Raw genomic sequence first — 15,614 nt, forward strand, 5'->3', positions numbered from 1 at the left:
CTACTGTATTCAGTAGCTTTCCCCTAGCCTAAAGTGAACTTGGATAATCCAAAAGAACTCATACTGTTCAAGTTCCTACAAACAAAGGCTGGTTCTTCATACAGCTTGAACCTTTTAGATATTTACTTTGACTGGCCCACACACTGATATGCTTTCATCCTAGCCATTCCACCATTGCACTGTCTGTATGTTTAGTGCTGGTCTGCTATAAGGTGAACCTCCAAAAAAATCTCAAGTTTTGCAAATTCTAAATGGTGTTCTTCTAGGACTGTTCTGTAATGTAGCTAAATCCATCTTTCCAACAATTCTGACCAGCTTCCTAATCCCCAGTTAATGAAAGCACCCCCACAGCATGATGCTGCCACTGCCACTATTCACCATTAGGGGTAATGTGTTCAAAGTGATCCATTTAAGACAGGAAATTAAATTTTGGTCTAAACCAATCAGAGCACCTTCTTCCTTAGGTTGGTCTCTGTGTCACTATTGCATCAGAATATTTTTGAGATATTAAAGAAAGCAGAATACAAATAATTGCACACTTTTTAGCTTTGTATTGGTACCTTTTTTCTTCACATTATTATTTACTACTTTATGTTTGTAATGATAAAATCCCAGTAAAGTACATTAAGGTTTGTGGCTGTATAGTGACAAAATTTGAAATGGTTCTGAGAAACTGCAGTTCAGACCATCAACTGCTTAAGAAATTAGGCTTCTTGTCCATATTGCTCAATCAAAGGTTAGCAACACTACCATCAAAGGCAGCATCCTCATACAGAGTAGGCTTAAATAGAAAAATATGTTTTTTTCAAGGACCAGTGACCTTAACTGATGCCAGGGTAAGATAATAAATCCTAATCCCTCTCTGTAACTAATCCAGGTTTTGGACTCAGACAATGACTATAATGACACCGCTGAAATCCACCTCCCTCCAGAGCCATGACCTAACGCAGCAAAGCCTCCATCGGTGCTTCCTTTTTCTTTGCATCTGCAACTGAAAGCATTGTTAAGCCTCACGAAGAGGGATTTAGATGCAATCACCTTGCATTCCCTGTATCCTCGAATATGAAGCATAGCCTTATTCCAGGAAAGTACTTGTCATAATAAATGAAATTTAATTTAAAATAACTAGGAATGCAGCTCAGATTAGGGATGGATAAGCTTAGAAATAAAAGATGGGCATTGTCTCTCCAGGCAGATTATTAACAGCATATGAATTATACGAACGCTTCAGCAGCTCGGGAAGCCGCACGCAGGAAGCTAATCATTACCATCCGACACCCTGATTAAGGAAGTGGGCCTTGGTGGAGACAGGGGCATTTATTCACAGCCCTCTTTAGAGGTGACATGGCGCTTCGTCTGCCTGCTGAATGGCCTACAGCCGAAGCTTCATGTAATCATGTTCCCGTCACAATGGACCATTTATCACAGGGGGGTGTTTACAACCATAAATGGGCTGGATGATTCATAAGTTGTGCTTTGGTCAAATAATGCAAAGAATCCTCTTAGAAGTAGATCTGAAAGAAGGTACCTAATGCAGAATTTTGAGAGATGCATCCAAAAGCCTATTTTCCTCCAACAGATTATAGCATGGTTGCCCTGAAGTCACCTTGGTATTATAGCAAGCCAAAGGTAGCAATTTACACAACTCATTGTGGTGTTCCAAAGCTGCAGGCACAGGCATTTCTTGGGGCCTACTTTCTTTTTTAAACATTGTTGGATGAGCCATAATGGATAAGCTGCTCTATGGTCGCTCAGAAAGAAGTGAACTAATGACTTTGACAAACACAGCCAATCCGCACGGTAACTGCCGGTCTTTATGTGACAGAAAACACCATGGAGCCTTGAAGTTTCTGAATAATGTTTTAGTTTTGCTGGAAATACAGACTCAGCAGATGTGCTTGGGAATTTTATAGCATAGAATGTAATTTACTGTGTTTTGGAGTGCAGGAAGTGTATGCAGGGACCTGACACATTTTCTTTATCCTAGTTCTGTTCCTTTGCAGACTCAAATTCCTGTACAGGTTCACTTTATGCTTTAAAAATGGAACCTGAAAAAGAAAATCTGGACAGACAACTGAGTTTGGAAAAACTAATATTTTATTAATCTAATATTTTTCCACATTCCAGTTACCTTTTCTATACCTATCCACACCTGAAAAACAGTTAAAACACACTGTTCTGCTTCACCAGACTGCATAGGAACCTTGTTTATGCCAAGAAAAAAATTAAATACAAAATTGTTATTACATGACAGACAAATTCACTAAATTCCCAAGTAAGATATGGTCTCAAAGTAAAACATTAGATATGGAGATGTTTCATGGCATGTGTGAAAAATCGCTCTGCCACAGGTCCATAAGAACAACAGTGGTTATTGGGACATTATTGACTTAACAAAAGTGGTAGAGGGCCTTTGGGATCCCCAGACAATGAGAAAGCTAAATAGCAGAAAAAGTCAAAATGACAAACTGAACTACCTTTTACACCAGGGACCTTTGGGTAATGGCAGATATAATCGATTTTGATATTTTATGGAGAGCTGTCCCTCTGTTAGCCACTCAACACTGCCCCAAAATGTTCTTTTAAATGCCAGCAGCCCCACTCCAGCTGACAAATTGCCAACTATACTGTCCATCCAAGCAGGGGCACTAACTCTTCCAGCATGGTGGATGAAAAGCCTCGACCAGGTGGCCATTCATTACTGGGCAGTGGCTGCCTGCTCCATTGAAGTACCCCCAACTCCAACCTTCGATGTTTCGATCAGGGAAGCTACAGATGACTGTCCCTCTTGCTGTACTCTTGAAACCACCCTCCTCTAGCCAATCCTCCTCCCTTTCACTTCCTTTTTGATTCACAGGTCATCATAAAAACTATTTTTCTGCATCGTTGGAGCAGGCTAAGGGCTTGGAGAGGCAGTGCTCCCCTTGAAAAAAAATTTACAAATTTTTAACAGCACGGGAGGCAACACCTTGCCAAACCTGCTCTCAAATGACAATTGGACTTGCTTCAACATAATTCATGACATATGGAAGGCCTGACAAAACAATCCCTTTCATTTTGTGATTTGTTATATAGTTCTGGCAACATTTTTATTTCTAATTTTAAATCATTCAAATATTTCTGTTCTTTCTTTTAGATGAAATGGCAAACATAAATGTTCCTTGATTTTACAGTCAGGGTTCCATAACATTTTATCACAGCAGCAGAAAGAAAATAATGCCACATTTTTTAGTCACTAATTCTAAGTAGTATTTATTTTGTGTTTTATTTAATTTAAAAATAAAAGGCAGCACAAAACTGGAAACAAATACAATGTATGATGATGTTTGAAACCCAGCTGTGTCTAAATACGTGCCTGGTGACTTATTACACTATATTAATTAGACAACACCAAATATAACAAAATACAAATTGTGACACCTTCGGCTTTCCATACACTGTGTTCTCCTTTGCAGCCATATACCTGGAGAACCAAACACCACTTATGAAAAACAAGCAAATAATTTTTATTGCTCCTTTATTCCATCATTACCAGCTGTCCCGGCGTTGATTTGGTGTGGAGTGCTTTAGATACTATTTTTTGATGTTTTGTTTTGTAGCACTATACAGAAACCATGTGAGTGTACTCTTCTTGATGAGAGTCGTGCTCGACCTTTGACATTAAACATTAAAAAAAATATGAAACATTTAAATAGAATGGCAGAATTCCCTTGTGGAAATGATGCAGATTTTTGACAAGCATGTTCTCTAACTGTCAGCAACGTCTTTAATAAATGTACAGTTTCACCCCTTTTTAATGTGTTTAATGTTCAAGGTTTTTTCATCCGAGCGCAATGACCTGTCTAGGGGTGGACAGACCATAACAAGAAAATGATCCATCCTCGTCAGACCTCAAACAGCCACAACACAGTTAGTGCAGTATTACAGATTTCATTTACAATGATGTGAATGTTTTAACACTGAAAAGAGGGAGGACAGAATACCTTCAAGGTGAACTTTAGGCCAAAACAACAAACAAAAGGAAACTATCTGATATCTTGAAAAGAACTAACCTTTTCAGAAATAAATAAACCAAATGTTAATAACTTACCTCCCAACTAAAATAAACAAGAGAAAACTGGAAGTTACTAGAGTTTTTAAATCACACCAAAACATTAATATGACACAATTTAACCCTGAAACCTTTTAAACTCATGTTTTTAGTTGTTTTATATGACAAAATAACATTTTTTTCCATGTCTTTTTTTAACTTTATTCAAAACTATTCGTTATTCATATACTTTCTGATTTGAGTGTAATTGTGGGGAGCATAGTATTTGTGAAAAAGTGCAAATGTTACAAAATTAAAAACAAGGAAGTTTAGCTGACACCTGGATTAATTTAACTTGAGGCAGGTTGTTTTGCTCCTGGGTCTTAATTTAACTAATTAATGTTAATAATCTTCAATCAGCAACATTTTAGTGATTAGGGGTTAGTGTTAGTTCCAACATTATTTTATGGGTTTAAAGAAGAACATTTGGAGAACACATCATGAACAAAGTTGAGGCTTTATACCTCAAGAAACCACTTTTTTGTCAATCTTCCAAAATGTTTGGCCAATTCCCTTTAATTTGCCTGGATGTTCTGCGTTTCAATCAGAGCTTGGCTATACATTTTTACTCTTTTAAGAGTAAACATTTCAAATAAATCACTACAAATTTGGATTAAAATGGCACAATTCATTAATGGAAATGACGTTGATTTTACCAACTTAGCAACCCTCAACTTGGACACAAACTAAAGCATTTTATCTTCCCTTTTAATATTCTTTATGTTCCACCAGAGCACTCACTCAGTGGCACTAGGTGTTTTGCTCCCTGTGATGCTGTTTTATGTCCGTACAAGGCCGCTGAGGGCTTCGTTGCCATATGTTCAGGTCCTGTTTTGCTCCTGGTCTAATATTTTGCTACAATTCTCTTGACACTGGAAAAAAAAAAACCTCTATGCGTAATGGTGGAATAACATTCTTGGCAAGTCGAGGTTGAAGTGTCAGGTTGAATCACAGATATGAGCCAAGGCATTCAGTGGAACACGCTGTGGACTGGGATTGGGTGGATTCTTTGAAATATACAAACCAAAAGATGTTAAAAATTGATAAAATTAATAACCCAACTGCTATGAATCAGAAAAAGGCGGACCCAAGATTCAGCCAGACACAGTACTAAAAGTTTAAAAGGTTTATTCAGCCACAGGAAAATGTCACACAGATAACACTCCTCACAGCTTCCAGGAATCACTGAGGCAGAAAGAGGGATTAGTGACTTGTAGTCTCTCCAGATTTTGCAGGGATCAGAAAAGCCACTAACCTGCTTTTGTCTTGCGTGGAACTTGAAACCCAGAAGGGAAAACCTCAGTGGGCGGCAGGCGGTGATCTCCACAGCTCAGGTAAGAAGTGACTCCAGGCTGAATAATCCGAGGGCTAGGCTGGCTCAATAATCCAAGGACAGAAACGGTGTCAACGATCGGAACAAGAGGCGTCAGGCAAGGGGCAAGCAGAGGCATAAACCAGATGCAGGAAACAAAGTCGACAACCAGAATCCAAATAGTCCGACAGGGAGCAGGCAGAGGCATAAATCCAAAAAGCAAGGCAAGGTCAAGAACAATTATCAGACAGGAAGGAACGCTGGATATCTACTCACACAAAGGCATTGACAATGGCATTTCTCAGGTCAAGCCCTTCATGGAGCCCCAAGTCGGGGCTCCACGAAGGGCTTGACCTGAGAAATGTGGAACGTTGGGTGAATCCTCATGGAGTTGGGTAATCTCAGTCGTACAGCGACAGGGTTGATGATTTTAGAGATTGGGAAATGTCCAACAAATCGGGGTGCCAATTTCCGGGATTCTACCCTTAATGGGAGGTCATTGGCAGAGAGCCAAACTTTCTGCCCCAGCCGGTACTTAGGGGCAGGGATCTGTCTCTGGTTGGCCGTTCTTGACTGAACCAGTGACATTCTGATCATCGATCTCCTGGACTTTCTCCATATTCTTTGGCACCTTAGGGCAGCCGCTTGGGCGGACGGAACATTAGCTTCTCTCTCCTGAACTGAAAACATGGGTGGCTGGAAACCAAACACAACATGAAAAGGGGACAAACCAGTGGCACTTGATTGTATAGAGTTCATGGCTTATTCAACCCAGGGCAAATTTTGTGACCACTTGGTCGGGTCAGACTCACATAAGATACGAAGTTTGGTTTCAGCTTCTTGGTTGGCTCTCTCGGTTTGGCTATCAGACTGAGGATGAAACCCTAAGGAAAGACTAACAGAAATTCCCAACAAAGAACAAAACTCTTTCCAGAAACGTGACACAAATTGGGGTCCTCAATCGGAAACAATGTCATTTGGGATTCCATGGAGCCTGAAAACTTCTCGGGTCAATATCTCATCCATCTCCTTAGCAGATAGAAGCTTCTCCAACGGCACCAGATGAACCATCTTTGAAAATCTGTCAATTAGGGTTAGTAGTACAGAGTGACCATTAGAAACCGGTAGACTTGTCACAAAATCCATTGCAATATGTGACCATGGGCGAGGGAGAATTGGCAAAGGGTGCAACAACCCCGCAGGGAGGTGACAAGAAGGCTTAGTTCGACAACATTGAGTGCATTCAGCAACAAAGTCTTTGACATCCTTGACCAGCGATGGCCACCAAAACTGAGTTTGAACTGTCTGAATGGTTCTGCTGATTCCTGGATGACAGGCTAAACGAGAGCAATGACAAGACTCCAATACCTTAGGCACAAGGCGTTCAGGGACAAAACAGCGGTCAGGTGGACATGATGGTGGGATAGGCAGATCCCTAATGGCTTCCTGGACCTCCCTTTCCACCTCCACTTGAGACACAGACAACCTGACAGTTTCAGGAAGGATAAACTCCTCTTCACCCGCAGACTGAGATTCTTCAGGCTCTTGAATCCGGGATAGAGCATCAGGTTTGCCATTTTTACTCCCTGGCCTGTAAGACAGGGATAAATTAAAACGACCAAAAAACAGAGCCCACCTAGCCTGTCTGGGGTTTAGCCGTTTTGCTGATTTCAGGTACTCCAAGTTCTTATGGTCAGTCCACACCATAAACGGCTCCTTAGTCCCCTCCAGCCAATGTCTCCACTCTGTCAATGCCAACTTGACAGCCAATAACTCTCTGTCTCCCACGTCGTAATTCCGCTCAGCCTGTGACAGAGTCCTTGAAAAGAAGGCACATGAGTGAACACGATCATCCTCACTTCTTTGGCTTAATACAGCTCCGACCCCAAAAAACTGTCTCTGTGGCGGCTGGTTTTAGTGAACAGTGCTCTATAGCGACGGCCTGAAGGTAAAACTCTAAACAGTTTATGTGCAGGGTGTGTGGGGTCTGCAGAGATTTTAGCAGCTCTTTTACTGACCCTAGACCTGTATTAGTCCTGGATGGAGGGAAGGTCAGCCCTGATGATTCTCTCTGCAGTCCTGATTATTCGTTGCAGTCTGGACCTGTCCTGTTTCGTGGATGAGCCAAACCACACTGAGATGGATGAAGACAGGACAGATTGAATGATGGCAGTGTAGAAGATCACCAGCAGCTCCTGTGGAAGGTTGAACTTCTTGAGTTGCCTCAGGAAGAACAGTCTCTGCTGGGCCTTCTTTCGAACAGTGTCTATGTGTGAAGACCATCTCATGTCCTCAGAGATGGTGGTTCCTAAGAACCTGAAGTGGTCCACGACCGATACAGTGTTGTTGAGGATGGTGAGGGGGGTGTATGGGGGTGGTGTTCTCCGAAAGTCCACCACCATTTCCACAGTCTTGAGTGGGTTCAGTTCAAGGTAGTTCTGACCGCACCAGTGTTCCAGGCGATCCACCTGCTGTCTGTATGCAGACTCATCACCGTCCTGGATCTGTCCGATGATAGTGGTGTCATCTGCAAACTTAAGGAGTTTCACGGACAAGTCCGATGAGGTGCAGTCATTTGTGTACAGGGAGAAGAGGAGTGGGGATAGAACACACCCCTGGGGGGCACCAGTAGTTATTGATCTGGATCGGGAGAAGATGCTCCCCAGTCTCACCTGCTGCTGTCGGTCTGTCAGGAAGCTGTTGATCCACTGACAGGTGGAGGCTGGGACGTTGAGCTGGGTGAGCTTCTGGTGGAGGATGTCTGGTATGATGGTGTTGAAGGCCGAGCTGAAGTCTACAAACAGGATCCTGGCGTACGTCCCTGGGTGGTCGAGGTGTTGCAGGATGAAGTGTAGACCTAAGTTAACAGCATCATCTGCCGACCTGTTTGCTCAGTGAGCAAACTGCAGGGGGTCCAGCAGGGGGCCTGTGATGTATTTCAGGTGCTTCAACACCAGCCGCTCAAAATATTTCATAATCACAGACGTCAGGGCTACAGGCCTGTAGTCATGTAATCCTACGATGGTGGGTTTCTTGGGCACCGGGATGATGGTGGATCGTTTGAGGCAGGAGGGGACCTCACATTTCTCCAGTGACTTGTTGAAGATCCTTGTGAAGATCGGAGCGAGTTGATTTGCACAGGCTTTCAGGCATGTTGGGGAGACGTTATCAGGTCCTCTAGCTTTCTTTGTTTTCATGCGCTGAAAGAGCCTGTTTACATCTTCCTCGGAGATCTTTAGTGCAGGCAGAGGATCTGAAGGTAGGGGGTTGGTTGCTTTATGGGAGGAATTTGTTCCTGAATGGGATGTAGAGGAGATGATTTGAGGTGTGAATGGCTTCTTGTCATGCCTGCAGTAGAAGCCATTCAGACGGTTGGCCAGGAGACGACTCTGTTCAGGATGGGTGGAGGGGCTCTTGTAGGCAGTCAGGTTTCTCAGACCAGTCCATACAGCTGAAGTGTCACCAGTAGAAAGGCTGTTCTTAAGCGTCTCACTATAGTTTCTCTTGGTTGCTTTGATCTCTTTTGTTAGTCTGTTCCTGACCTGCTTGTACCGCGCCCAATCTCCACTGCCGTGAGCTTCTTCCTTTTTCCTGCGCAGATTCCTGAGGTGTGGAGTAAACCATGGCTTGTTATTGCCAAAGGTGCAGAAGGTTTTGGTCTGTACACACATGTCCTCACAGAAACTGACGTATGATGTCACCACATCAGTTAGTTGGTTTAAGTCGGTGGCTGAAGTTTCAAAAACAGTCCAGTCTGTGCATTCAAAGCAGGCCTGTAGCATCTACTTTGATTCCTCAGTCCACTTCTTAACAGTGTGAACCTTGGGTTTGGAAGCTCTTAGTCTCTGTCTGTGGGTTGGGATGAGGTGGATTAGATAATGATCTCAAAAACCCAGAGCAGCCCTGGTAACAGCATGATATGAGTCCTTTAAAGCTGTGTAACAATGGTCCAGTGTGTTTTTGTCTCTGGTGGGACACTTAATATGCTGTCTGTATTTGGGGAGTTCATTGGAGAGGTTAAAATCTGTTAAAATCTCCCAGTATTATGATGAAAGACTCCGTGTATTTTTTCTCCATGTCTGTAATCAGCTCAGCGAGATGTTTTTCCACGGCAGAAGTGCAGCCATGCGGTGGAAAATATGAGCCGATTATTATAAACGAGGAAAACTCTCTCGGTGAATAAAACGGTTTACAGATTATGGAAAATGACTCCAGATCCGGGCTACATGTTTTTCCCAGCACTTTTACGTCTCTGCACCAACCTTCGTTTATATAAAAGCAGATTCCGCCTCCTCGCTTCTTCCCAGATAGCTCTGCGCTGCGATCCGCTCTGAGCAGCTGGAAGTCCGGCAACAGCACTGCGCGATCCGGGATGTTTTCACTCAGCCATGTCTCGGTGAAGCAGAGAAACGCTGATCCGCGGAGGTCTGTGTTTTTACTGGTGAGGAGAAGCAGCTCGTCCATCTTGTTGTTTAGAGAGCGGATGTTTGCCAGGTGGATTGAAGGCAGTGGTGTGCGAAGTCCTCTTTTGCGGAGCTTTACCAGCACGCCAGCACGCTTTCCCTTTCGACGTTTTCGGCGTAGAATCCCGTATAGAGACGCAGCCCCGCTCGCCAGGAGCTCAGTGAACCTCGGATCGATGAAAGATGGTGAAAAAATCCCAAGAGAGGACTCTCTGATGTTGAGAAGTTCCTCTCTACTGAATGAGACCACAGGATTGTGGCTCGAAAAACATAAAAACACAAAATACAAAAACAAAGAGAGAGCAAAGCTCCGAGGCTGCCATCGTCGGCGCCATCTTGGTGTCCTCCTATAGAAGTTTGCGAAGCCCAGAAATCTTTGAAGCTGCTTGCGATCAGTTGGAACAGGCCATTCCAATACGGCCTTAACTTTGGAGGGGTTGACAAGCACTTGATCTGGGGAAATGATGAAGCCCAAAAAGGAAGTGGTATTTATGTGGAACTCACATTTCTCTGCCTTGACGAACAACTGGTTTTGGAGAAGACGCAGGAGAACAGCTCTGACATGTTTTCTGTGGGTTTCCAGATCTTGAGAATAAATCAGTATGTCATCAAGATAAACAAATGCGAAGTGACCCAGCATGTCTCTTAGAACGTCATTGACCAATGACTGAAAAACTGCAGGAGCATTAGTAAGTCCAAATGGCATGACCTTGTATTCATAATGGCCCGTAGGCGTGTTTAAAGCCGTTTTCCACTCATCTCCTTCTCTGATTTGGACCAGATGATATGCATTCCTTAGATCCAGCTTAGAAAATATCTTGGCTCCCTGGATCTGATCAAAAGCTGTGTTCATGAGTGGTAAGGGATATCTATTTTTAACTGTTATCTCATTAAGGCCTCTATAATCAAAGCATGGTCTCAATGAACCATCGTTCTTCCCAACAAAAAAGAAACCTGCAGGAGAGGAAGAGGGTTGAATGTGCCCTGCCTTTAATGCCTCATCAACATAGCTCTTCATGGCCCTGTGCTCTGGACCAGACAATGAATAGGTTCTGCCTTTAGGGGGTGATGTGCCAGGTAGCAAATCAATAGCACAATCATAAGGTCAATGGGGTGGCAGAGCTGTGGCGTTGATTTTGTTAAAAACCTCATTTAAATAATGGTATTCTTGCGGTACCTTGGATAAATCCTTATAGGTCTCCTCAACCTCATTCTCCACACTGACCTCCATAGCAGCAGACAAAAGACAGTCAGCGGAACATGACTCAGACCAACCCAAAACTTATTTTTTCTTCCAGTCGATGTGATGGTTGTGTTTCTGCAACCAGGAGGCCCCTAGGACTACAGGAAGTTCAGGTGAATTAATGATCATGAAAGTTACTTTTTCTTGATGATTACCTCCAACTGTTAAGGTAATCTCCTCCGTCCTGTGATGTGAATTGTTCATGCTGTGACCATCCAAAGCTAGCACGTTTCTTGTGTCAGCTGACGGAATAAGTTTTATGCCGTTCTTATTTGCAAATGTTTTGTCCATGAATTCAGTATCTGCTCCTGAATCAATAAACACGGCCCCCTGGAGAGACAAAGAAGAGGTTTGAAAATGGGCAGGAAACAAGAAGGAGGAGGCAGATAGTTGACTTCGGCTCAGTAGAGACCTCCCTTCCTGTGCTGAGCCTGTCCTTTTAGTGGACACCTGAGTGCTAAATGTCCCTTCTCTCCACAATAAAAACAGAGCTTGAATCTTCTCCGAGGATCTTTCTCCTCCTATGAATCAGAAAAAGGCGGACCCAAGATTCAGCCAGTCACAGTACTAAAAGTTTAAAAGGTTTATTCGGCCACAGGAAAACGTCACACAGGTAACACTCCTCACAGCTTCAAGGAATCACTGAGGCAGAAAGAGGTATTAGTGACTTGTAGTCTCTCCAGATTTTGCAGGGATCAGAAAAGCCACTAACCTGCTTTTGTCTTGCGTGGAACTTGAAACCCAGAAGGGAAAACCTCAGTGGGCGGCAGGCGGTGATCCCCACAGCACAGGTAAGAAGTGACTCCAGGCTGAATAATCCGAGGGCTAAACTGGCTCAATAATCCAAGGACAGAAACATGGTCAACGATCGGAACAAGAGGCGTCAGGCAAGGGGCAGGCAGAGGCATAAACCAGATGCAGGAAACAAAGTCGACAACCAGAATCCAAATAGTCCGACAGGGAGCAGGCAGAGGCTTAAATCCAAAAAGCAAGGCAAGGTCAAGAACAATGATCAGACAAGAAGGAACGCTGGATATCTACTCACACAATGGCTTTCAAAAATCTGGCACCGTCTGCTTGTCAGAGTCAGCATATATCAGGGAAGACACAGGTGCTTGGCATTCCACAGATTGCACTACACTGCAGCAGCCACCAGGTGCATCTAATCTGCTGATTGCAGCCAGGGAGACAGGGTAGAGCAGACGTGCCAGAATCATAACACCAAATGGCATGAAATTGAAGTATTCGCCCACTTGCTCTGGCTTGTAAAGCACTGTGTATCAACAAACTCTAAGTAACTACTGAAATAAAAAGACAAATGCCCAAATTTGTTGGATGAAAACAAAAACCCTATTTGTTTCTACAATTTGCTCTACAGTGGTCTTCGTTCATATTTCTTTAGTTTTTTCGAACTTTTTCAATCTTTTTCTTAGGTCTTCATCTGCTTTTCCTCAAAATATCTGTCCAATACCTGATTTCTGAGGAAATCAGGTATTGGATAAGGTATTTACGTATCTTTAGGTACCTTCTTAATCACACACGATCAACAGTGACATTTATTTTGTTGAATTTCTGCAAAATACCACAAATCAAACAGAAATTCTACAGAAAGAAAATAGGAACTCCATCACGCTGATATGCAGTTAGCTACTTGCGGACATTTGGAATACCACTAGAACAGTGGTTCCAAAACCTCCTGGGAATGTGCACAGCATTTAACACACAGCACACGTTATCAAACCCATTTGTGATTCAATTCTCCCTTCAATTATAGAGAAACTAATTACCCAGAAAAAAAGTCTAGTAGTCCCAGTAGAATTTTCTTGACGTTTCCTTATTTTCATCCTTTAGCTAAAGCCATATTCTGCAGAAAGATTAAAATGATCTGAGTCGGTGAACTACTCAATTTTTAAATTAAGGTTTGACTGGGTTTGTGATCTACAGGTAATCCTATAAAACAGTACACCTGTGGGGGAGGGTGTAAGCATGATTGACACTGCTAAGATGTTCCTCCTGGCTCTGATTGGTTGTTTCTGACCAGGAGTGATATATTTCTGCAAATTGAGTTTTTACGAAAATTCAACATGGAAGACTCACCATCACCGCCTCCGCTCCACCTGGTTATTCGCTCCAATCAGAGATGGGTCGGCTCTTCTCCTCGTCCTATCATCTCTCAAGTCATTTCTCCACCATCTGCCCATATTCCTTACAAACTTCTTCAGGCCACGCCACCACCAGGATCGGATTCCCGGGGGGGATGACGTACCTAATCCTAATCCTAAAATGGCCTTTCTAGCTCACGTCATCCTCAGACTACACGTCTTCCTCCAGGGTCCAAGTGCCAAATAGATTTTCATTAATAAACCTGCTAATCATTATCTCGTTGTTTCTCCCTTTTTGAGTCTTTCCAGGTTGAAATGGCAGTAGGACCACTGGGAGGAGCCAGAGGAGCTTGATTGTTTCACAGATCTGATACCATCAGGACATAGTGAAAAAGAGAAGGTAAATAGGAATGCTAAAATGTAAAAAATAAATTTTAATAAAAGTTACCTACTGCAGATTTAAGCATGCAGAAGTAAATCAAGGTGAGAAGATATCGTCTGTTGTGATCTTTTCATCTCAGGTTTTGAAATAAAAAGGATTGTAAATTATATACTTTATTTTTTTTTAAAGTTTCAACAGTTTAATTTAACAATGACCTGAATCTTATTGACTTTATTTAGTGACTTAGCTGACACTGTCGTGTCATTAACCACCACATTTTGTGATGTGTAGTCTCTAGTAGGCTGTTCTAGGTATTAAAGGTATGATGCTAGGACCATGGCAATACCCTGAGAAAAATAGAAGGTTCCATCGCCGTTACTGAATTCACCAAATCAGTTGTATAAACATGTACGAGTTTTATTTAACTGCATCATAGAAGCGCAGCTGGTGGAGAAACACTGACACATAAACCCCCTTCAACATGACATAGCTTTGGTGTGGTCCACTTCTCTTTCTCTGTGTCACTGAATAAAAAACAGTAATGTTTCCAAATAGCAGATTTTAGTAATAGCTGAGCATTATCTGTTTTGTTTTGGGGCTGCCTTTTAAAATTTCATGACGGAATGTAGAATTCCAGACTTAGCAGCGCACACGTGCACAGGTTTAAAACAACGCTGTGCTCATTTGGTACCCAAGGGTACTATCAGTAAAATTGGATATTTCTCCAGGACTGATGAAAAGACAAGAAACTGGTCAGGAAGTTCAGCCACAGGACTGACAGTAACACTGAAGGAGCTGCAGGAATTCCAGTCAGTAGCATTCTTAAGGAGTTCTCCATATGTCTAGACTAAGGAATAGGGTTAAAATTAATTCAGATGTTAAGTTTATTAAAAAACAACACTGTGCATCATCAAAAGATCACAATGCCCACAGTGAAACATGATGGTAGCAACTTCTTGCTGTGCAACTACCTGTCTTGACATGGCGTTTCCCTGTTTGTCAAGGTGGAGGAAAATATGAACAGTTCTTAATATCATACATTTTCACCTAAAACTATCAGGTGTATGCTAGAGAACAGAAGATGAAGAGGGATTTCATTTTTCAGCATAACTGTGAGTACAAACACATCTCAAACCCGACAAAAGAATGACTTCAATTGGGGAACGCTTTAGGTCAGCTGAAGAGGGCTGTTGACAACAGATGTCCTCACAATCTGACAGATTTGGAATACTTTTCCATAGCAGAGTGAGCAAATATTGCCAAGTCAGGGTGTGGGATGCTGACAAACTCCTACAAAACCATGGAAATCCATCTGAATTTCTAGTCTACCTAGATATTAAGCTTAATCTGTACTCCAAATTAAGCACTAAATCTCCTTCTTGGCTTCCCTTCTTTCTTCCACTTAATACATGATTCTTTACCCATAGTTTTTTTCTTCCTTGTTGAAAAGTTCAAATCTCGTATACAATTTAAAATGCCTCAAAAAAACCCTCAAAAACATTGCTTTTCAAGGTGCTTTTTTGTTCTTGTCTTGCAGATGCTGTCTTATGATATTTGGTCCGCATTTAGCACTTGGAAAACCACACTGGATCCTCCAGCTCAGTACATGGGAACTTTTTGGGAGTACAATTTGACTTTTGTGTCCCATAAACCTCAAACAACTGTCTTGCTGCATCCACCCTCGGCAGAAATAGAGCGTTGTGAGGCCTTGCTTATGCAACTCAACGATCCTGTGATGTTCAAGGACAGAGAGCCTTTTTGTCTTTGCCATTAGAGTGTTATGACAATGTGCAGGTCTAACAAAATGATGACATGAAAGCCACATTTATACACCTTTTTACTTTGACGAGTATGTTTGGTTTAAATGCAGTTTCCAACAAATTGCCTCTTCTACATATTTTGTCTCTGCCTCCGGTTTCTTCTTTTTGCATTTCGAAGTTCTGCTTACAACCTAGGTCTTCACTAAATATGAATGCATTTATTCCCTACATCTACGTCTACAAGGACTAAACCAAAAAATGG

At 42.4% G+C, this 15,614-nt stretch overlaps 1 protein-coding gene across 1 annotated transcript in view; it reads right to left on the minus strand.

The window, feature by feature from the left end:
- LOC124861969 (receptor tyrosine-protein kinase erbB-4-like) overlaps positions 1-15,614 on the minus strand; it is a 393,671-nt gene that overhangs the window by 108,204 nt on the left and 269,853 nt on the right. The gene's annotated exons all lie outside the window — the stretch shown is intronic.

This window comes from Girardinichthys multiradiatus, chromosome 24, assembly GCF_021462225.1.
Source record: "Girardinichthys multiradiatus isolate DD_20200921_A chromosome 24, DD_fGirMul_XY1, whole genome shotgun sequence".
Taxonomy (NCBI): Eukaryota; Metazoa; Chordata; class Actinopteri; order Cyprinodontiformes; family Goodeidae; genus Girardinichthys; species Girardinichthys multiradiatus.